We start from the raw sequence: 25,701 nt of genomic DNA on the forward strand, positions 1-25,701 counted from the left end.
TCAGGGTTTTCTATTGAGTTCCTTTCGAAAGACTAAAATAAAAGATATTTTTCTCACATTAATATTTCTCAGCTGTGATGAAAACAGGGATAGGAGAAGCCAAAAATAGAGGAGCCAGCTGTGGGAGGCTACTTTTTTCTTTTTTTTTTTTTCTTTCAGGACAACTGAGAAAAGTCTTTCAAATTCATTCCATAAAGAGTGTGTTAAAACAAATACTGTTTCACGTGCTTGAATGCTATACTTTAGAAGCTGATATACACTCAACTATGACACGGTGAATGTTATCTGACTGTAGTAGTAGTAGAATTGGTAAGTTTGTCTCTCTGGTGGATCTGTTTATTATTCTTTATCTCCTGTTTTTTGAAAAGACTCTTTACTGAAACTAGTTAATTAAGGGTGAGGCAATTATGAAAAAAAATACTGTTCTTTCTCAAGTAGACTCCATGTGTTTGATTCTAGATGTCACAAATTTTGTTGGTGTTTTGAGTTTGCTCCCCTGAGTATCAAAGTATTACATGTGAATGGAAAAGCAAAGAATCACCCATCATTCCAGTATGCAAAATCACCGTATTTAAAATATTCGTTTCTTGGGTGGGGGTGACTGGGTGACAGGCACTGAAGGGGGCACTTGATGGGATGAGCACTGGGTGTTATGCTATATGTTGGCAAATTGAACTTCAATAAAAAAAATTAAAAATCAAAAAAAAAAATAAACAAAATATTCTCTTCTTTATTTTTCTATTTTTTTTCTTTCTTTAACTGAACTAGTACGGTAAATGTAACTTTATAATGTGAATTTTTGTTATTTTTGCTTAATATTTTATCTGTTTTTTTATTTTTTATTTTATCTTATTTTTTGGCCCATGAAGCTTTGTCTGCAACTCTCATGCCTAGGTAAACTTCTTAACTTCCTACTCCCTTCCACTGCTCTGTGATACTATAGTCTAACATAGTACTTTTAGTATTGTGTTCATATATTTTTTTAATTTACCAGTTGTAAAAGCTTAGAAAACAAGAACCTATATTTTATGTCTTTCGCAATATTAAAAAAATGAGAGTTTTGATTAAAGAGCAGAAGATACGTCATCGTTAGAACTGCATTTGTACTGGGGATATTAAGACAGAGACTGATACAACAGAAATCATGTGTTTCTTGTATTTAGTAAAAACTTGAATTCTATAACATGAGGATGCTTAAAACATCAAGATGCTAATATTCTATTTGATTGACAAATAAACTGCTTAGTGGCTGGGTATGTCTTGCCCTCAAGTGTAAAGTCAGTGAATTAGTGTGGCTCATTCCTGGGTAAACAATGATACTAGCTTTTATGACCAACTGGCCTTCATTGTTTTAGACTAGCATCATTTATTTACTTATTTATTTTACTAGCATCATTTATATATGTTTTTTCCAGCTTTATTGGGATATTATTGGCATATAACACATGTTACTGTAAGTTGTACAATATGATGATTTCGTATGCATGTATATTATAAAATGTTTACCACAGTAAGGTTAGTTAACACATCCATGGCCTTACATGGTTACCACTTTTATTTTTTATTTATTTAAGATTTTTATTTATTTATTCTTGAGAGACACACAGAGAGAAAGGCAGAGATATAGGTAGAGGGAGAAGCAGGCTCCTTGAGGGGGTCCTGATGTGGGACTCAATCCCAGGACCTCAAGATCACGACCTAAGCCAAAGGCAGGCAGAGGCTTAGACACTGAGCCACCCAGGTGCCCCATAATTACCACTTTTAAATGAATACGCAGTGGTAACTTTTGAGATGAACTCTCTTAGCAATTTTCAGGTACATAATACAGCATTGTTGATTATAGTTACCATGCTGTAATTCGATTCCAGAACTTAATCTTATGGCTGGAAATATGTATCTCTTTAGCAACATCTCCCTATTTCCCCCACACTCTGGCAACCACATTCTACTCTGTTTCTAGGAGTTGGGCTTTGTTAGATTCCACATGAAAGTGAGAACATACACTATTTGTCTTTCTCTGTCTGACTTATTTTACTTAGAATAATGCCCTGCAGGTCCATGAATGTTGTCACAGAAAGCAGGCTTTCCTTCTTTTTTATGAAATTGACCACCATTTAAAGGCCTTGGAGGTCTTTTGGTAGCAAATGCCAGTAAGGTAGGTTGACATGTCGACAGAGCTGTGGATGCTCTACTTACACTCTTAGATGACTTAGAAGATAACTGGATTCAGTTGGGGCTTGCAAATCCCAAGACTATAGAAATGACTTTCAGGTTAATTGCTTTGGATTTTCTCAATGTGAAAGGTGCAATAGAAATGTCAAAATGTGAGTACTGTTATTATATTCTCTGTTATCAACCAATAGCTTTACCTCTTATAACTCATTTATTCAAAAGTTGGCATAAAACTAAGAAGCGGTTCTATATTCAAACTTTGACTAAAGAAAAAGTAAATTTGGGATTTATTCAGCATAAATAAACTTCATCATATATCATTTTTTTTCAAATCCATGAATTTTAACTGTATGGCTATTTTGCCTGCTGTTCTTTTTTGAAACAAAAAATATGTGGGTACATATTGTTTTAACAGACGGATGTTGGGATTATGCAAATAACTAGTAATTTTGAATATAGGAACTCTTTATTATGTCTCTGCTGTGCTTGCTTGTCATTTTCTAGGATGTGATTCATTAGATTAAAAATATGGTTCTTCATCTATTTTCTATGTCTCCTTTTCCTTTGGATAATAAAGACTGACATTAAAAAATATGACTTCCCAAAGACATAACCTAATACCAAACATATTAGTGAAAATATTTGCTTGAGTCCCTGAAATCTAGAAATTCTCTATGAGCTACAAATTCTATAATCTTACCAAAGATGCTGTTTTCTCAGAATTGGTTTCCCATCTTCTTCCATTGTTCTAGGATCTAGAATAAACTAAGAACATTAAGAAGTTCATAGTTTCCCATAAACACCAAGTACAAGAGAGAGAGAGTTGATTTTTACTTATGAGATTGAATTTTATCAAAATTGACACCTGTTCACTTAAGTCCGCCCTGAAGAAATTCATATCTGGAATATGGGTTACTACTTTGTCATACTGAAAAGCAACAAAGCTTGTCAATTTTGTTTCAGAGTACCATTGGGGTTGCCTCTAGCCTTATGCCTCCCTGTGAGAATATTTTGTTTAGGGTTACTTTCTCTCAAAAAGTGTTTATACAAGGTACATAAGAAATATACTCCTTAGATTATTATGTTATTGGTGGTATTATTATTATTATTATTATTATTATTATTATTATTTTGCTCCTGGGTTAGCCCCCCAAAACTGAAAGTTTCTGGAGGAAATTATCAGTAACTAAGTTTGAGGACTTTCCCTTATGGTTATGTGCAATCTGACTTTCTTTGGTTACTGACGATTCTGTGGTGGGAAAGAGCAAGACTGCAGGCATGGTTGATTAGAACCAGGTTGGTGAATGCTATACATGTAATGTGGACAAAGTCAAATATCAACCCGGCACTTCTACACTGAGTAAATCTGAACTCTTTTTCTCACCTGGAAATTGTCAGACTTACCTACTCTAACATCTATTAAGTCTTAATCTATTTCTTTTACTTTTTTTAGGACTGAGAAATGAATAGGAAACTCAGTGGGTTGGAGAGTACTTAAATGCCGTGGGCCTTTAAGGAAATTCTACTGAAATCAATATAACTAAGGTAAAAGAAACCTCCATTTAAAAATGTCTGTTTTTCAAAATTTAATATTTGGCACATCTCTCTTTTAAAATTTTTTTTTCAAGTTTTTATTTACTTTCCTGTTAGTTAACATGCAGTGGAACATTAGTTTCAGGTGTAGAATCTAGTGATTCATCACTTACATACGATACGCAATGATCATCCCCAACCAGTAGATTTGACACATCTTAAATAATTACTTAATTTTCAAAAATTCTTATAAAAAGCTCTCCCAGGTAAACTATACATAGCTTAAATATCTGAGTTACCATCCCAGGCTCCTCTGTGCTATAGAGTATATGGGAATGCGATTATGGGAATGAGATTATGGGAATGCGATAACCTAAGAAGGATGCACTTTTTGGGTTTTTTGGCTCTGAAATTCCATCCTTCTCTTTCTATGAGTTGCATTGACTTAAAGTTAATTTATTGTGTACTTTTGAAAGAAAATATTAAAAATCAACTGTCTCAAATGCCAAGAAATGTGTGTGCATGGATATTGTGTTTTCTAATAATTTTCTAGGTAGTTATTTGAGAACCTAGTGAGTAATATATCTCTCCTAAAAATCGTTTGGCTCAGCTTTTGAACAGAATCTCCTAAAGGCTTTGTGAGAGGGGTGGGTAAGTCTCATTTTAGTCTGAGATTGAAATGAAGGATATTTTACTCTGGAAAAAAAGGTACATGTAGATCTTTTTGGCCTGGTGTTTATTCAGCTAGGGTCCCACCTAATGGGCAATCAACAAAACAAGCAGAGGGAAATTCTAACAGCACAAAAGCTTTGAGTAGGAAGATGGTCAGAGAGGATCAGATAATTAACCCCAAGAAGTTGGGTTCAGTGCCTTTATTGGGGAGATTACAGAGATAAAATAAGGTCATTTCTCTTGTATAGAAGAAGATAGAGGGGTCAGGAACTTAGAAACATGGAGAGGGAAGAGAGCAAGAAAGGACATGGTATTACTCTTCATTTTCTGCTGTGCGACAAAGGTCAAAATGACGGCACTTCTGGACTTTGAAGAGACTTTGAAGAGACTTCTGGACTTTCTTTATTGGGATTAAGTTCCCAAAGGCACATTGACTGAACTTCCTGAAAGTAGCAATGGACATTTCAGAATGAACTTCTAAAGCACAAGGGTCCTTGACTCCATGCTGAAAGTTTCCCAGCTGAACTAAGCGATAGAGAGCTACCCTGGTAATCCATTTAACCAAAACTGTATCAAGCAATATGGCCTATTTACAGACATGCTTTAAGGGCTTTAACCTCTCAAAATGTCAAGACATTCATTACACATAAAAATAATATTTATGTATTCTTAGCCAAATATGCCAGCACTATCTTTTCAATAATAGATCTAAATCTAAATTCAGAAAATAAGATAATATTTTTCTATGTATTTTACCTATTTTACCAACAGTGCCATAGGAATTGGGGTTTTTTTGCGCAGTTTTAGAGAGTCTAAGCATTTTCTTATAATAAATACCTTAGTTCCTCCACAGATCCATCAGGGAATCCCATGCACATGCAATTCAAATCAAAATGATATATGAAGGAGAGTATTTTATTTGATTTAATGACCAATTCTCATTTTATTCTGACCATAGTTTCAATTGGTCTTCATAAAGCCTTTTTTTGAATCTAAATAAAATCTGTCCATGGAAAAACCTGCTAATTTTTGTTCTGTAGCTCTTACAAGTTGTTTTGTGTGTGTCTGTATGTGTGTGTTTTTGCTGTTGTGTGTGTGTGTGTATATATATACATATATATATAATCTTAACATTTTCTATTTTATAATATTGAGGTTTGTAGTTTCTAATTTGAATTAAAAGAAATCAGTGGGGACTGTATGGTGTTGAGTGACAAATTTAAAAGTTCTTGCTGTTTACAAAGACAGATAAATTAATATATATATATATATATATTAAGAGGTTTGTTTCGGGGGATATGAATTTTATAAATACTGACACATTCTATTTACCACATTTTTATTGCTTTTTTCCATATCATAGCCCTATTAAGCTCTATCTTAGGAATTAGCTACAATGTTTGAAGAAATTTTTTTTTTAAGTTTGGAAATCTACAGAAGTGAAGAAAGTACTTTCTTTCATCAAATTTGAATGAAGAACAAGCTTAAGAATTTTACACATCTTTGAATTCTAGTGACATCAACAGTTACAAATCAAGTTTCTTCCCTGCCTTATTTGGGATGTATGCAAACTGAGTTAATATAGTTCGTCATTTTTCACTCAGAGAAATTTTATGACTTCATTTTTAGAAATGAACTCAAATTCAATTCTCCCTTGATTGAGTGACTAAGGCAGTGACTTCACCATGGTATATTGTGAAGGAGAAAAAAGTATCGATGAGTCACAGAAAGTTTTGATTAAAGCATAGATTTTATTCCACTTAGTGATTCATTTGTGACTTTTCTTTCTCTGCTGCTTTAAATGTTTCATTCCCCCTCACTCAAAACAAGGAGAACAGGGGCTGAAAAAATATGAATGTCTTCTCTCTTCACTGTAAAAAAGCAGAGAGGTGAGGATCATAGCAGAGAAGCTTTTCTTAAATGGGTTTTGTCCCAGAGTTCTCAGGATCTCCCTTTCTTTAAATAATGAAGCTAAGGTAATTATCATGTCTAAAGACTGAGTTTTTTTTCAAGAATGTACAAGAGATTGGTTATGGTAAGATCAGGGACAGCATTGGTGCTCTGCTTCTACTGATATTCTTGAGGTAATTACTGAGATTGTTTCTCTGTGCAAACCAACCCTCCATCTTCTCTTTAGGGCTTTATGACAGCCTCCCTGTCTTACAGGCAACTGAAGTTGGCTGATGTTGAGGCTAAACTTGGTCTGTAGGTGTGTGCATGGTGATGGTGGTAAAAAAAATCATAATAATTTTATTCAGATCAGTGAACAATTTTCTGCGATTTTGACACACTCTTACCATATTTTGGAAAACATATTGTCTGTCCCAAAGTAAATGGTCTAATTTATTTTTTTCTAAAAGGATCAGACCTATTAATAATGATAAATAAAATGTAGGTTTTTTTTAATTCTGAAAAATAAAGGTTTAAGTAACCAGAATAGGCATAAAATTTTGGTTTTATATTACATGGTATGATGATAAGGTTCAAATATTGTATTTAAGAATGTCAGGGTGGATGATGGATTTGGCATATATAGCATTCTTCTAATGACTGTGAAGCTGTCTTCTGTGTTATAAATAGGAAGAAGATAAAAATGCCCTGCTTGGTCCTCAGGTCATGCTAAGAATGATAAAACAGCATGCATGAAAATTCACTATTTTTCATTCTTTCATGTAACAAGTATACCAAATACCTTCTCTGTTTTATATGAATAATATATCATTCTGGACTACATATTTAAAGAGCAAATAGGCAAAGTTACTGATATTCTTTGAGATTGTGTGAGTTCCTCATAAATTCAAATACCTAAGAGAAAATGTAATTTAAGAGTAAGCTTTATTTCTATTTGTTATATGATAGTATTTCATAATTATAATTCTCACTATAATAAAATCTAACCAAATAGTATTTTGAGTGGCATAGAAAATAGCTTCTAGTATTAGATACAGAAATATGTAAATCAACTAAACTCAACTGTATGCTAATTGGCCAACACACCTCTCATTTAACCAACAGTGAGCTATTCCACAAGTATCTGGGAATCAACTGGTGACTGTGTAGGTGTAAATGCATTTCTAAATTAATTTTCCAATAATAGACAATCTCTAACAAACAGAAACTTGGAAAATAAACAAGCATAAGGGCAGGAAGGATATTTTGTTTGTGATTTTATTAAATACGATGCTTTTGGTGTTTAGATGCTGTGGAATTTCATCAACCACACAAAGCATAACAAAAGTAAACTTTGACTCAGTTTTCCTACACACACTGAGCTTTTTGTGTCACTATGAAGAAATTGTTCTAAGGGCAAAAATCTACTATGTCTGTTTTATTAAAAAGCAATTCTGGGGGGGGGGAGGGGCAAGATGGCGGAGGAGTAGGGTCTCCAGGTCACCTGTCCTCAGCAAATTACCTAGAAAACCATCCAATCATCCTGAAAACCTACGAATTCGGCCTGAGATTTAAAGAGAGACCAGCTGGAACGCTACAGTGAGAAGAGTTCGCGCTTCTATCAAGGTAGGAAGACGGGGAAAAAGGAATAAAGGAACAAAAGGCCTCCAAGGGGGAGGGGCCTCGCGAGGAGCCGGGCTGAGGCCGGGGCGAGTGTCCCCAGGACAGGAGAGCCCCGTCCCGGAGGAGCAGGAGCTGCACCGACCTTCCCCGCGGAAAGGGGCTCCCCGGGAATTGGAGCAGGATCCCCAGAAAGGCGGGGACGCCCTCGGGCTCCCTGGGACAGTAACAGAGGAACTGCGCCCCGGGAGAGTGCGCCGAGCTCCCTAAGGGCTGCAGCGCTCGGCGGGGCCCGGAGCAGCTCGGAGGGGCTCGGGCGGCGGCTCCGCGGAGGGGGCTGCGGGGCTCCGGGAACAGCTCGGCGGCGGCGGCTCGGGCGGAGGAAGAAGCTCCGCGGAGGGGGCTGCGCGGCTCCGGGAACAGCTCGGAGGGGCTCGGGCGGCGGCTCCGCGGAGGGGGCTGCGCGGCTCCGGGAACAGCTCAGAGGCGGCGGCTCGCGCAGAGGAAGAAGCTCCGCGGAGGGGGCGGCGCGGCTCCGGGAACAGCTCGGAGAGGCTCGGGCGGCGGCTCCGCGGAGGGGGCTGCACCGCCGGGAGCGCGAATCCAACAGCGCAGGCCCCGGAGCACAGGGCGCCGGGACACAGCCCAGGATCCGGCCTCCCCCGGGACAGGCAGAGGCCGGGAGGGCCCAGGACAGCAAGGACGCTCCTGCCTGGAACTGAGCAGATCAGCGGCCCCGCCCCGGAGCCCCCAGGCCCTGCAGACGGAGAGCCCCGGAGCTACTGCGGGGGCTGGATCCAGGGTCCCAGAGCTGCCCCCGCCACTGTGGCTTCCTCCCGGGGCCTCACGGGGTGAACACCCCCCACCGAGCCCTGCGCCAGGCAGGGGCAGAGCAGCTCCCCCAAGTGCCAACACCTGAGAATCAGCACAGCAGGCCCCTCCCCCAGAAGACCAGCGAGACGGACCAGTTCCAAGGGAAGTCAAGGGACTTAAACTACACAGAATCGGAAGATACTCCCCCGTGGTTTTTTTTGTTTTTTGTTTTTTTGTTTTTGGTTTTTTTTTTTGTTTTGTTTTGTTTTGCGCTTTTTTTTCTCTCTTTCTTCTTGATTTCTGATTGCTTCCCCCACCCCCCCTTTTTTCTTTTTTCTCCTTTCTTTCTTTTTCTTTCTTTTTCTTCTCTTTTTCCCCTATTTTTTTCTTCTTTCTCTTTTTTCTTTTTCTCTTTTCTTTCCTTCTCTCTCTTTTTCTCCTTTTCCCAATACAACTTGTTTTTGGCCACTCTGCACTGAGCAAAATGACTAGAAGGAAAACCCCTCAAAAAAAAGAATCAGAAACAGCCCACTCTCCCACAGAGTTACAAAATATGGATTACAATTCAATGTCAGAAAGCCAATTCAGAAGCACTATTTTACAGCTACTGGTGGCTCTAGAAAAAACCATAAAGGACTCAAGAGACTTCATGACTGCAGAATTTAGATCTAATCAGGCAGAAATTAAAAATCAATTAAATGAGATGCAATCCAAGCTAGAAGTCCTAACGACGAGGCTTGACGAGGTGGAAGAACGAGTGAGTGACATAGAAGACAAGTTGATGGCAAAGAGGGAAACTGAGGAAAAAAGAGACAGGCAATTAAAAGACCATGAGGATAGATTAAGGGAAATAAATGATAGCCTGAGGAAGAAAAACCTACGTTTAATTGGGGTTCCCGAGGGCGCGGAAAGGGACAGAGGGCCAGAATATGTAATTGAACAAATCCTAGCTGAAAACTTTCCGAATCTGGGAAGGGAAACAGGCATTCAGATCCAGGAAATAGAGAGATCCCCCCCTAAAATCAATAAAAACCGTTCAACACCTCGACATTTAATAGTGAAGCTTGCAAATTCCAAAGATAAGGAGAAGATCCTTAAAGCAGCAAGAGAAAAAAAGTCCCTGACTTTTATGGGGAGGAATATTAGGGTAACAGCAGACCTCTCCACAGAGACCTGGCAGGCCAGAAAGGGCTGGCAGGATATATTCAGGGTCCTAAATGAAAAGAACATGCAACCAAGAATACTTTACCCCGCAAGGCTTTCATTCAAAATGGAAGGAGAGATAAAGAGCTTCCAAGACAGGCAGGAACTGAAAGAATATGTAACCTCCAAACCAGCTCTGCAAGAAATTTTAAGGGGGACTCTTAAAATTCCCCTTTAAGAAGAAGTTCAGTGGAACAATCCACAAAAACAAGGACTGAATAGATATGATGACACTAAACTCATATCTATCAATAGTAACTCTGAATGTGAACGGGCTTAATGACCCCATCAAAAGGCGCAGGGTTTCAGACTGGATAAAAAAGCAGGACCCATCTATTTGCTGTCTACAAGAGACTCATTTTAGACAGAAGGACACTTACAACCTGAAAATAAAAGGTTGGAGAACCATTTACCATTCAAATGGTCCTCAAAAGAAAGCAGGGGTTGCCATCCTTATATCAGATAAATTAAAATTTACCCCAAAGACTATAGTGAGAGATGAAGAGGGACACTATCTCATACTCAAAGGATCTATCCAACAAGAGGACTTAACACTCCTCAATATATATGCCCCAAATGTGGGAGCTGCCAAATATTTAAACCAATTAATAACCAAACTCAAGAAATACCTTGATAATAATACACTTATACTTGGTGACTTCAATCTAGCTCTTTCTACCCTGGATAGGTCTTCTAAGCATAATATCTCCAAAGAAACGAGAGCTTTAAATGATACACTGGACCAGATGGATTTCACAGATATCTACAGAACTTTACATCCAAACTCAACTGAATACACATTCTTCTCAAGTGCACATGGAACTTTCTCCAGAATAGACCACATACTGGGTCACAAATCGGGTCTGAACCGATACCAAAAGATCGGGATAGTCCCCTGTATATTCTCAGACCATAATGCCTTGAAATTAGAACTTAATCACAACAAGAAATATGGAAGGACCACAAACACGTGGAGGTTGAGGACCATCCTGCTAAAAGATGAAAAGGTCAACCAGGAAATTAAGGAAGAATTAAAAAGATTCATGGAAACTAATGAAAATGAAGATACAACCGTTCAAAATCTTTGGGATGCAGCAAAAGCAGTCCTGAGGGGGAAATACATCGCAATACAAGCATACATTCAAAAACAGGAAAGATCTCAAATACAAAAGCTCACCTTACACATAAAGGAACTAGAGAAAAAGCAACAAATAGACCCCACCCCCAGCAGAAGAAGAGAGTTAATTAAAATTCGAGCAGAACTCAATGATATCGAGACCAAAAGAACTGTGGAACAGATCAACAGAACCAGGAGTTGGTTCTTTGAAAGAATTAATAAGATAGATAAACCATTAGCCAACCTTATTAAAAAGAAGAGAGAGAAGACTCAAATTAATAAAATCATGAATGAGAAAGGGGACATCACTACCAACACCAAGGAAATACAAACGATTTTAAAAACATATTATGAACAGCTGTACGCCAATAAATTAGGAAATCTAGAAGAAATGGACGCATTCCTGGAAAGCCACAAACTACCAAAACTGGAGCAGGAAGCAATAGAAAACCTGAACAGGCCAATAACCAGGGAGGAAATTGAAGCAGTCATCAAAAACCTCCCAAGACACAAGAGTCCAGGGCCAGATGGCTTCCCAGGGGAATTCTATCAAACGTTTAAAGAAGAAATCATACCTATTCTACTAAAGCTGTTTGGAAAGATAGAAAGAGATGGAGTACTTCCAAATTCGTTTTATGAGGCCAGCATCACCTTAATTCCGAAACCAGACAAAGACCCCACCAAAAAGGAGAATTACAGACCAATATCCCTGATGAACATGGATGCAAAAATTCTCAACAAGATACTAGCCAATAGGATCCAACAACACATTAAGAAAATTATTCACCATGACCAAGTAGGATTTATCCCTGGGACACAAGGCTGGTTCAACACTCGTAAAACCATCAATGTGATTCATCATATCAGCAAGAGAAAAACCAAGAACCATATGATACTCTCATTAGATGCAGAGAAAGCATTTGTCAAAATACAGCATCCATTCCTGATCAAAACCCTTCAGAGTGTTGGGATAGAGGGAACTTTCCTCGACATCTTAAAAGCCATCTACGAAAAGCCCACAGCAAATATCATTCTCAATGGGGAAGCACTGGGAGCCTTTCCCCTAAGATCAGGAACAAGACAGGGATGTCCACTCTCACCACTGCTGTTCAACATAGTTCTGGAAGTCCTCGCCTCAGCAATCAGACAACAAAAAGACATTAAAGGCATTCAAATTGGCAAAGAAGAAGTCAAACTCTCCCTCTTCGCCGATGACATGATACTCTACATAGAAAACCCAAAAGCCTCCACTCCCAGATTGCTAGAACTCATACAGCAATTTGGTAGCGTGGCAGGATACAAAATCAATGCCCAGAAATCAATGGCATTTCTATACACTAACAATGAGACTGAAGAAAGAGAAATTAAGGAGTCAATCCCATTTACAATTGCACCCAAAAGCATAAGATACCTAGGAATAAACCTAACCAAAGAGGTAAAAGATCTATACCCTAAAAACTATAGAACACTTCTGAAAGAAATTGAGGAAGACACAAAGAGATGGAAAAATATTCCATGCTCATGGATTGGCAGAATTAATATTGTAAAAATGTCAATGTTACCCAGGGCAATTTATACGTTTAATGCAATCCCTATCAAAATACCATGGACTTTCTTCAGAGAGTTAGAACAAATTTTTTTAAGATTTGTGTGGAATCAGAAAAGACCCCGAATAGCCAGGGGAATTTTAAAAAAGAAAACCTTAGCTGGGGGCATCACAATGCCAGATTTCAGGTTGTACTACAAAGCTGTGGTCATCAAGACAGTGTGGTACTGGCACAAAAACAGACACATAGATCAATGGAACAGAATAGAGAACCCAGAAGTGGACCCTGAAATGTACGGCCATCTAATATTCGATAAAGGAGGAAAGACTATCCATTGGAAGAAAGACAGTCTCTTCAATAAATGGTGCTGGGAAAATTGGACATCCACATGCAGAAGAATGAAACTGGACCACTCTCTTTCACCATACACAAAGATAAACTCAAAATGGATGAGAGATCTAAATGTGAGACAAGATTCCATCAAAATCCTAGAGGAGAACACAGGCAACACCCTTTTTGAACTTGGCCACAGTAACTTCTTGCAAGATACATCCACAAAGGCAAAAGAAACAAAAGCAAAAATGAACTATTGGGACTTCATCAAGATAAGAAGCTTTTGCACAGCAAAGGATACAGTCAACAAAACTAAAAGACAACCTACAGAATGGGAGAAGATATTTGCAAATGACATATCAGATAAAGGGCTAGTTTCCAAAATCTATAAAGAACTTATTAAACTCAACACCAAAGAAACAAACAATCCAATCATGAAATGGGCAAAAGACATGAAGAGAACTCTCACAGAGGAAGACATGGACATGGCCAACATGCACATGAGAAAATGCTCTGCATCACTTGCCATCAGGGAAATACAAATCAAAACCACAATGAGATACCACCTCACACCAGTGAGAATGGGGAAAATTAACAAGGCAGGAAACAACAAATGTTGGAGAGGATGCGGAGAAAAGGGAACCCTCTTACACTGTTGGTGGGAATGTGAACTGGTGCAGCCACTCTGGAAAACTGTGTGGAGGTTCCTCAAAGAGTTAAAAATAGACCTGCCCTATGACCCAGCAATTGCACTGTTGGGGATTTACCCCAAAGATTCAGATGCAATGAAACGTCGGGACACCTGCACCCCGATGTTTCTATCAGCAATGGCCACAATAGCCAAACTGTGGAAGGAGCCTCGGTGTCCATCGAAAGATGAATGGATAAAGAAGATGTGGTTTATGTATACAATGGAATATTACTCAGCAATTAGAAACGACAAATACCCACCATTTGCTTCAACGTGGATGGAACTGGAGGGTATTATGCTGAGTGAAATAAGTCAATCGGAGAAGGACAAACAGTGTATGTTCTCATTCATTTGGGGAATATGAATAATAGTGAAAGGGAATATAAAGGAAGGGAAAAGAAATGTTGGGAAATATCAGGAAGGGAGACAGAACATAAAGACTCCTAACTCGGGGAAACGAACTAGGGGTGGTGGAAGGGGAGGAGGGCGGGTGTTGGAGGGGAATGGGTGACGGGCACTGAGGTGGTCACTTGACGGGATGAGCACTGGGTGTTTTTCTGTATGTTGGTAAATTAAACACCAATAAAAGTTAATTAAAAAAAAAAAAAAAAAAAAAAAAAAAAAAAAAAAAAGCAATTCTGTTTTTTCCCCACAGTAACTGCATTATCAATTCAGAGTATGTCACATCTTTATTCATATGTATTTCCCTACTTTATTATAGGAAATACACTTTATATAATACACACACACATATATATTTATTTTTTCTAAAGTTTTATAATAACAAAATTTCCACCAAGAGTGTGAAGAATTTATTGGGATACATTAAAAAAAAATAACGTTAAGTGAATTCATGATTTTTCCATGTAAACATCTATACCAATTTCATAGATCATAGAGCTAAAATGATTCTTAGAGACATTTTAATAAAATCCCCGTAATTCATAAAAATCTGCAAATGAGCAACTTGTGTACTATCTCACAATTGGCTATATTTACATCCAAAAATTTTATATAGCGTTTTTTAACTTTATATGACATGTAAAGCAATCAAATGGAATAAGAAACAAATTTCTGATGCTAACTTCTAATGTTGTTTCCAAAGTGAGATATTACTTAAATATTGGACGACTAATGACAAAACTGTAGACTTCCAATTTTCTTTTAATTCGTTTGTCTCTAAGTTTTATCCTCAAGAGTATTATAGATTTATAGGAACCCATAAATGTATAAACTATATGTCCACATGGCCACTTTGTTACATTAAAAAATGAAATTGTACTTCAAAATAAATGAAGTATACAGACATAAAGAAAATAGCAGCCTATCACAGATCATAGATGTGAAAATAGAGATTTCTTTTTGTTCCGAATTCTTCATGTAAAACCCTTCCACTTTTCATGTTTTAATTCACAGAGCAGAATCAAAAGAAAGCATCAAAATAGCATTGTCAATGTGAATTATTGAAGAGTAGGTAGCCAAAAAATGAAAATCATTTTTACTAGGGCTAGAATTATTTAAGAATTTCATCTCTCTTGTCCCTTATTCATAATTTTGACCTCTTCTTTATGACAAGGTTTTGTGCTGATGAATTTAGTAATTCTAACTTCCTACACAGACTGTCTTTTAGAAATTATAACAGTGCTGTTGCAAACATTAGGGTTACTGATACTCATTTCATTCCTATATATGAGGGTCACATAAAAGCTCACTGAGGTAACTACATTATGAATAAGCATGGTAAGAAATGTGGGCTTTGGGTAAAAATCATGGTAAAATTCTCTTCTTGTAGATCCATTATAGATGTATACCTGGTGCATTAAAGACATTTGTAGCAAAACAAAAACAAACAAACAAAAAACATTTGTAGCAATAGGTAACAACTCTTAATGCTTATATCATACAGAAATTTGAAGGTATCAAGTGGCTTTTAAATGGCACTTCCATGGTTTGCAAGAGATTGAAAAATGTATTTACTCTCAAATTGCTTAAATATCAAGGGCAAACCGGTTGGCAGATGACATAACAAATGTTAATGCCAGTCCTCTCTTCTCCTTTCCAACACAGAATTTTCAGTGATTGGAGGTCTACTGATGATGGTGTAGTTCAAGCAATAGTTATACTCTATCTCCAGCAGTTAGACACAAATTATTTCTTATAATAGAAATAACTCTTTTGACAAGAATTGTAAGAAAATGGACATTCATTCAAATACATAATGGAAATAATTTTTGGTTTGTTTCTGAGGATCCCATAGATTTTGACACTTCATAATATGTTGGCTAACGTATAAAATACTGGCACTTAAATGGTATTCTCATGTTAAGTCTGAAAACACAGTCTCTTTGCTTACACAAATACCTTTAAAAGAGGGTAATTAGTGGCCAGTGGCTAAGAAGACCTCTGTGTTGAGAGGTTATGCTAAGCCTCTTGAAGATTCTCCATGTAAACAAGTCAGACCACATCACTCATTATCCCTCCTTTGTTTACTTAGAAAAAGGTTCAAACTATTTAATGAGAGGATTACCCATACTTCAACTCTATTGAAAAAGATTAATTGATATTTTCCTGTTGGAGGTTTCACCACTTGCATTTGGCTTCCACTCTCCTATTGTTATTGATGCTGTGATCAACAGAGCAAAGTTGCTTAAAGGTTATCCAAATTTCACAGCTTAACATTACTCAAACTAATTATATTTTTTCCTTGTCTCTTAGACCTTGAGTTTCAAGGACTGCTAATTTATCAAAAAGGACTGTATTTTAAACTTTACTTGTCTGAATTGAAAATTTTATGACTAAAATCTGGATACTTTGGACAATTTTGCTGTCTTTTAGACAAACTAGAGCACCTACCCAAGTGGAATATTAAAACAGAGCCAGATTTCCATGTAAACCGAAAAATAATGAATTTTTCACTATCATGTGTATAGGAGATTTTGAAAGATAATTTCAATATCTTACCATCATCTGGAGAACACTATATATATATATTTAAAAACCCTCCATTTTGAGATACAATGCTGTGATAGAAATCTTTACAAATTTTTCCCCCAAAAATGTGTGTATTATGGACATATGGTTGCATATTTGGATAACACCATTTGCATTTTTCAAACTTGCATTTTTTTAAAGCACTAGCTTGGCTTTTGCTGTCAGAATGGCAAACTGCTAGTGTATTCATCTAAAATTCTTAGTTTAACTCTTTGTCACTTTAGCATTTTATGTAATGCTAATACGTTCACCTTTTCTTTAAAAAGTAACCTAATATGTTGGAGGCAGTAAAATAAGGAAGACTTTTCAAACCATAAAGTTTAATAATAGGAGGAGTCACATCATAGTGTGAAAAAAAAAAGGATAGTGTCAAAATTTGATCTTAGAAAAAATGCTTCTGAAAATTACTGGGGGAAAAGAAAGCATGTTAAAACGATTTTACTTCAGATTAATTCCCTGGAAGGATTTGCAATTTTTATGGTTTTCTAGGGTTATTTTGCAAAAGCAGTTTTAGTGCCTGAACATTTAAACATAACACACTAGAATATAGAACCCTAAAAAAATGATGATGAGAAAATAAAGATGAAAAGAACCCTAGCACTAGTAATTTATGGAGATTACACTCTCAAGTCTTCATTTGCTGTATGCTTTCTAAGAAAACATCCTTAAATTACTTTATCCCATCTGTAAATTTCTTTGTGATACAATGTTAAAAGTGAGGCATATTGCAAACATAACCTGCTACAGCATTTTAAGACAAATACTTCACTGGCCCCCGACCCCAAGGAGCAATTTTATTCAAGGGAATAAGGTGCCCACTTACGGTTGAATGATTCACCTGTCTTACATAATTTATACATATCAAGAATTAGGTTATCTAAAGAACCTGTTTTGACTTACAGATTAAATTTTATATAAATTGTACTTTCAAATCAACATTACCAATAATCTTTTGTTTTCAGATAACTACCCTAAAGGTTCATGTTACATTTTCTATATATGTTAAAATATGCACTATTTTAAATTTTGCAATATTGTGCATATATTTGGACATATTGCAGACATATTTGGACATATTGTGGACATATTTGGAATATTTCAGTTTTTCTCTTAATTGACATACTATATGGCTACTTATATTCCCTAGCCACTTCAATCTGCTTCTTTCGAATTATGTTTTTGCAATGTGTTTATCTAATTATTACTTATTTATTAGTTTCAGCAGAAGTATTTAATTAATTAGCATCTGATGCAAAGATAAAAGTAAATACCAGCACGTAAATGATACTATTGAAAAGGTACAAATTTTATTGATTCTAATACTGGCATATGCAGTTAACCTTATTGATTTAGTTGAGTACGTTAAAATAACAAAATAAAAACTATTTTACCACAAGACACTATAATCTGACCACTGTGTCTGCTTTTTTGCCTTCAAAACTTAACGCATAGCCTAACATCGAACATATTGATTCTTTTAAATAGTCATCCTCTAATAAATATGACATTATCACTCTAAGTTCAGGCAGTTGTGTTAGGTGATTAGAGAGTAGGCATGTAATCAGAGGAAGTACTTAGAAAGATCATCTTTCTTTATTCTCTTCCTTTGAAACACACAGAGAGGGCAACTGTGAAATAGCAATAACTGCTGAACTGGCTGTTACATAATCTGTGCTAACTGATGAAGTACTGATGCTTAAAAAGTGATCATCTATCCCTTTAAAGATTGAAGATGTCAGTACACATATACATTCAATTGCTATAGCTGACGTAGTTCTTGGAGATCACTTCTAAGGCAATTTTAAAAGTATATAAGAAAATATCTTTAAGCATTCCCTAGTAAATCCTTGAACACATATTTTCATTATTCAATATGTGGCAAAATATTAGGAACTAGGTAAACAAAGATAAATTAGAGGTTATTCCAGCTCATAGTCTAAAGCTAAAAATTACTGGTATGAATTGTTATTTACTCACATAGAATTCAGAGAAAAAAAAAAAAATTAAGGTCAAAGACTGGTAGATCTAATGTAAGTTTCCAGTAGTCTCCACCCATGAGGTGGAAGCCTTGACCTGAGTTTCAACATTGCTGCAAAGGAATACAAAACCACATACCACTGTTGGAAGATGATAAAATATGATCATATTCTAATAATATATTTTAAAACAAAATGTACTTAATCCAGCTATTAAAAGGCATAACTTAAACAGAAGGAACACAAGACTTAAACAAAGCAGAAGACAGCTGTCCAGAAATTATCAATTGCTAAAGCACACAGATTGTGATTAAATTTTAATGCAGCTTTTAAGCAAAGATTTTGCTTATCAGAGAGAAAGAATCCCACAGAAAATATTGTTATTGATTTCATCATTTTAGATGTAACTGATCCTTTAAGTAATTTTTCTTGCTTTCAGTACTAGTTCTTAAAGTGACTGCTTATACTGGGCAAATCATTAGATGGTATGTTCATTTAAAATTCTAAGCCAAATGCATAAATTGTTCTCCAGTGCACTCAAAGTCACATCTGTTGAAAACAAAACACAGCATTCAACCCATTGAATAAAAACAAAACATAACTGTAGAATAGCTGGATAGTCAAATCATGTAAATTAAATGGCATTGAAAATGATATTTCTTATTGATTTTTTTCAGGGAACCCAGTCTTTGGAATTAAAATATATTGATTACCTCTTATGTAACCCAAATTAACAGTAAGGCAATTCAATCTGCCAGAGCATCAGACTAGTTTTAGAGCCAGGGAATAAGGAATAAGAACACGTTTTCCAATTTTTTTATTAACAAATAAAATGCCATGTTGGTTCTCTGTATGAAAGTACATATAATATTTTATCAATAAAATTAATTATTAAAAATGAGAAATCATTATAGTCATACTTTATATTCTAATGGTCCATAATAATTCAACCATGTGTGAGATGGTTAAAGTCAAAAAAGCAACTTTAGTTAAAAATTAGTTATACAAAAAAAAAAAATTTGTTATATAAATAAAGACTTCCTCAGGTTAAAAAAATTGCTTATACATTTCAGAAATAAGGACACATTTAGTTATATAACTACATGCCTCCATTTATTAATTCAGACAGTATACATTGAATGCCAATCAAGTGCCAGACCCTAAGCTAGGCACCAGTGTGTATGTGTGCCTATGTATATGTTCTCATAATAAATGAGCGTGTAGGACTTGAGTATAAGGAATAAATATTGACTCAATCTTTATTTCTAATGCATATTGTCAAGCAGTTTATTAATTAGTCAATCTGAAGTCAACCAAATGATGTATATAATGAAGTTATCTCCTTAAAATACTGTAGGTTTTCCTATTAGAAATATGGGACATACCTTTTAAAGCAAATAAGCTTAATATGGCAAAACATATGGTCTAAATTTTAATAACTATCTTGCTTTGATATTTTTCTGAAGTCACATTTTATTACCCTTGTAGCTCTTAAGTACTGTTGAATGATTAGATTAATATTGGTCTGATCAGTTATTGGCAACAAAGAAGAGCCAAGCAACTAGAACTATTTCTAGATGTCTCAAACATCTGAAGATACAGATAGATATAGAAATATAGATACTGATACAACTATATATGAGATAATTGAGATAATTGGCTGAATTTTTTACTTTTTAGCTGTGTGATGACTAGTCTGTTAATAAATCAAATACTGTTGTTTGCATATGCTTATTTGTGTCCTCATTTAACAAAGTTCTAAGAAATTACACATGGGCTAACACAGAGCTAAATAATTCATCTTCTAAACAAACAGTATCTATATTATTTATGCCTATAGTTAGTATTTTTTTAGTATTTTAAGGTCAGTAAGGTGTTTTAGTGTATTGATGATTAACTAAATTCTCACTTCCCCAAAAATCATTTTGCTTACTGATTAATCTACATTGATCAAATCAATGTAGTCTAGATGCTTAGACTGTCCAACACAGGCCACAATCTACATTGATTTGATCAATCTACATTGATCAAATCAATGTAGTCTAAATGCTTAGACTGTCCAACACAGGCCACAATCAAAAAAGCATCTCTTGGGTTATATTGTTTGTTTGGGATGGAAAGGGAACTGGAGAAAAAAAAAATTCATAGTCTCTGCAATTGTGAAAAAAAAATCTAGTTTAAAGGTTATTAAAAAACTGGGCCACCTGGGTAGCTCAGCAGTCGAATATCAGCCTTTGGCTGAGGGCGTGATCCTGGGGTCCCAGGATCGAGTCCCACATCGGGCTCCTTGCATGGAGCCTGCTTCTCCCGCCTATGTCTCTGCCTTTCTTTGTGTGTCTCCTATGAATGGATAAATAAAATCTTTAAAAAAAAAGGTTATTAAAAAGCTAAGTTCTCAGTATCACTTGTCACTGACAGATAACTATTACCAGGTATTTTGGATTTTCTAATAATTATAGTGATACAGCATAGGCCATCACTTAGTCTTTTACAGGAAGAAATGAACCTTATTTGAACCTTGGAAATTCCAAAGTCAAACTCTTCAAGTCATAAATATATATACTCAGTTCAATTAGGAACAACATTTATCCCTTAGACTAACATTCTTCTGAACATCTGAAACTTCAAAAATATCATTATATTCACTCAAAAAATCTGAATTCTGTTTGCCAAAATCCTTCTGTGAGTTGAATAATATTGAAAATACCTGCTTATCTAAATTATAGAAAGCTCTATAAGTGTCTAGTTCAATGTCTCTGTACTCTTCTATGACTGAGTAGAGTATTCATAATCCCAGAGGCAAAAACAACTACATGGCAGGGGCACAACCAGTTTAATCTCCGTGGCCTGGAAACATTCCATCACTTAGAATTCATGTTTTCACAACTTGCCAGTTTCAACATTTCTCTAATTAGAAGATATTTAGAGCCCTTATTTCTCCAAAACGAACAGAATCCAGGTTTCAGGGTTTTATTTTTTATTTTTTTCTTAGGTTTCAGGTTTTTAGACCAAGTGTTGAATGTTAAGGAGACAAATGAGTGTTCAAAACAGATCAGCAAGTTTAAACATTTAAATTATTTGAAACTATCAGTCATCTCATCTCTTCCTTGCCTTACCAGATGTCTTTCAGTATCATTTATTATAAAATCGAGTGTTTCTTTATTATTTGTTAAACCTAGGATCCTAATTCCCTTTTTACCCAAATTAAAAAAAAAAAAAAAAAAAAAAAACCTTATTTACTTCTACTTTACCTGAGTGAGACAGTCATTTCCATGATTATTTTAATTAAACTTAAGTCATTTTTTTGCCATAGATTTAATTTAAAACAAATACTTATGCCCATTCTGGATGGTAGTGATGAGACACAAACTGGGGGAAGTAGAGTTAGATAATTTCATGATTGATAGTGAAGGCACCCAAACAGAGACCAACTATTCTCCACTTAAAGAAAAAAGAAAAGCAACCTCAGCAGATCACAAATCCTTCTTGTCTGTCGTTCTTGAATTTAATGCTTTATTGAAAAGATTGTGCTTCAAGTTCTCTGTGAGTGTGATATTGGTTGAAGTAAAATGAGGTATTGTTTTCTGTCTTCCAACACAATCAACCAATCCAGGATGAATCACATCACATGATGACATGGTCCTCTTGAGTTCAAGGATGAAAGTGTGGGAGATAAAATGAGGGGACTTGGGGTAGCATCATTCAACACTTTTCCCCTTCCTGGTCATTGTATCTTTCTCTTGAACTGATTTTCATTACATGAACTCTATAAATTGAAGCCTGTATCATTTGACAAGGCTTTGCCAGCAATAATAATATCTAACACTTTGGAATAGCATTTATGTGTTATATACTATACTGGTACTAGTTCATTTTATTCTCAAAACTTTTACAAATGGTCCTATTGTGACTTCATTCCCATTTCTGGGAAGCAAACCATGTGCCTGCATTTAGCATGTGATGTTTCCAATTTCAAAATTATATGGTTAATTCTTAATGGGTAAAATTTATAAGAAGCAACAGAGTAGATTTTTGAGCATGAACTTGGATATTAGAGATATTTGTCTAATAGATTTGGCTGAGATTGTATCATTCTGTGATACTATCACAATTACCTTTTTTCTCACTTGAATTGTACATTAGAGATAAGGATCTCTATGCCATTACTCCTTCCCTGGCCTGCAGCAACTCATTTATCCTTCCTATGTTTTACCACCTCATACCAGAAATGGGCAGAAAAATACCTCCCAAGAATAATGAGAGAATTTAATGAGATAGTATACTGAAAGTGCTTAGCCCGGTGTTTACTATGGAGTTAAGTACTGATTATTATTGATAAACAGAATGGCATGACATGGCAAGACTACCTGACATTCTATGTTTTCTCCTAACCTTTTTCACATTTCCAAATTTTTTCATTCATGGGGGATTACCTGACAGGAGAAATGAAACTGATAGCTTGAAAGGAAGTCACACCCTTCTGAGTGGCCCAGAGCAAAACTTGAATACCATCAGATCTTAAGAAATTAACATATAGACACGTTGCAGTTTTCAAGCTGTCACTTTGGAGTTTAACATTTCCCCAGTGACATTAGTGCAATTGTTCAGCCAAGAGTTTTAATACATTTTCTCTTGTTTTTCTTCTATTTTTTTCTCTTCCCTTTCCTTTACTTTTTCTTTCTTTCTCTCTTTTTTCTTTTGTTGTTGTTGTTGCTGGTGGTATGTGGCATTATCTTTCCTCTCACTGTGAAGACCTCCATTTGGAAAGCAAGTAGAGATCTTATTCACCAATTCTATTATGCCTTTTAAATTTAGGGACGTTTTCTCTTTTTCCTCTCCCTAAGATCCATCAGTTTGCAGATTTTCAACAAACTATTTTTAGAGTTACTAATATCATTTTTGCAGGTCTTTCAGGAAGGATTTGAGTAGGCATAATTGTGGGGTGTTTATGTTTTTTGTTTTTGTTACTAAGACCTTAATCTTTGTCTCTTTCCCTTGTTACAAAGATTATTGAAAAACAGCAGGTCTGAGCTTTTAAATTGGATTGCATGCATCTTTGAAAGCTAATACTTTATATTGTGCTAAATGATAGTGCTCTTTAAAAATTGGATGTGTTATGTTGTAAATAAGGTTAAATACAAAGAATCGAGGTTTTAGGAATCTCAGGGTCTTGCTACATTAATCTCAAGTCAGATACTGTTTTATGAGAGGGCACAGTAGTTTAATGGGCATTTATTGATTTAAATTAAATTATAACTTTGGAGACAGTAACTTGCAAACTTAAAACAGTCATATGATATTATGAATTACATCTTATGCACATTAAGAGATCTTAAAGCAAGGAAACCAAAGATAGAAAATATTGGCTCACATTTCAAGCCACAATAAGTGTGAATATAGCCTCAATTTAATAAAAATGTATAATGCAACTTTCCTTGGGTTAAATGTCTGACAATTGCTCTTGGAATGGGTACTTGTTTTCCCATTATTGGTCACTTTAATTGACTTACACTCTAGTTTTCTCATTTAAAGATCACTTTATAGTATTGGGTGTTCTTCATCTGAGAGATATGTTCTAGTCCTGCCTGGTCCAACAACACAACAGTTTACATATTTCTGAACTTGATCCGAAAACTGATTTAAAAATCCATATGGACAATCCAATTTATCTGAAAATATATACACACAAGTCTGCTCAGAGGTGGCTAAAATAAAATAAATTTCATTTTAGGAGACAGGAAGGAAGCCAAGACAAGAGAGTGAAGATTCTGAAGTAAATGGGTACTTGCTTTGACCAAGATCGAAAGCCATCTCTCCCCAGAGAATATTAGAAGAGGGCTTGGAAGACAAGCATTGGAAAAGTAGAATGTTTGTGCTTTTCTTTCTGGTGAACTGCATTAAAAATTCAGCAAACGGGGGGGGGGGATCAGTTTACATTACTCTTCTTGTTTCGCATGTATCAACTGACAGGTGCTGTAAACATACATAGACAAACATGGTCCTATGCTTGCAGTGCTCCAGTGACTGCGGAAGGCAGTACGTAATCTCCCAAGGTGATCACACAGAGGACTGTGCAGACACACTATGCTGAGATTGAAGAAGAGGCCGTAAATATTCTCTTTCCCATAAAACTACAGGAGCTCGCCTTTCAACTTTGATTCTCAAGAAAATCCATTCAGAGAGATGGTTTTGTTCTGACAATAAGTTACTGAGGTCCAGTAGTCTTCTTTTGATTCTGAGGACTTGACTGAAACCTTACTAGTACTCCTGAAATAACAGCAGAAGGAGCCCAGGAGGCCCCTTGGTCTTCTGTATGACTTGCTTTGCTGGAGGTAAACCGCTGATCCACACGCCTTTGATTTCACTAAGGGTAGAACCTCAGCCATCAGGTAGAGAGAACTGACCTTGGCTTTGAGATCAGACTCAGTATTTAAGACATTTACTCATTTGTGTTGTAGAGATGTCATGGTAAATACATTATATCCGTTTATACTGAACACTAAGAGGCTCCTTTTTCTACACCATAGACAGCGATTTGGCTGAGATTGTATCATTCTGTGATACTATCCCAACTACCTTTTTTCTCACTTGAATTGTACTTTTGGCTGTCATTTGCGCTTTTGAATAAAGGTTTACATTAGTAGAAGATATCATAATAGCCTATCTCCTTTTCATGAGTTGATATACAAATCAAAAAGAAAGGATAAGGCCAAGACTCCCTTTGTCCTTGGAAAAGTATGCCATCTGCATTTAGCTTATGATATTCAGCTGGGAACAAAATTCTAGCATAAGGAAGTCGTTAATACAACCCTCAAGTTACACTGTAAATTCAAAGTACTTTAAATGCCTTATAATAGTCAAAGCCAGTAAAATCGACCCTGTATATTTTTATTTCATCTCTGTTGGATCATATGATATTTAATAATTGGTTCTGGCACCTCGTTGCAAATTATTATAACTTTGAGATTCAACAGTCCTATTGAACATATGGGCAGCACAGCCTCAGAACATATATATGATACAGCCTCATGAGAGGACCTTCTGTCTTGTTTTCCTTAGCTTGGAAGGGTCAGGTAAATTTTGTTGTGTCGTCATGTGCTAAGATTCCACAATCTCTGTTTTGCAGGGTAAATGCTTAATGGA

At 35.9% G+C, this 25,701-nt stretch overlaps 1 long non-coding RNA gene across 1 annotated transcript; it reads left to right on the forward strand.

Annotated features, from left to right (window-relative positions):
• Positions 1-232: 232 nt before the first annotated feature.
• On the forward strand, positions 233-24,346 carry LOC121493028. Its single transcript, XR_005988366.1, has 3 exons — positions 233-309; positions 3,626-3,717; positions 24,290-24,346. It is a non-coding gene; the product is annotated as an uncharacterized LOC121493028 (long non-coding RNA).
• Positions 24,347-25,701: the final 1,355 nt, after the last annotated feature.

The sequence above is a fragment of the Vulpes lagopus genome, chromosome 6 (assembly GCF_018345385.1).
Source record: "Vulpes lagopus strain Blue_001 chromosome 6, ASM1834538v1, whole genome shotgun sequence".
NCBI lineage: Eukaryota > Metazoa > Chordata > Mammalia > Carnivora > Canidae > Vulpes > Vulpes lagopus.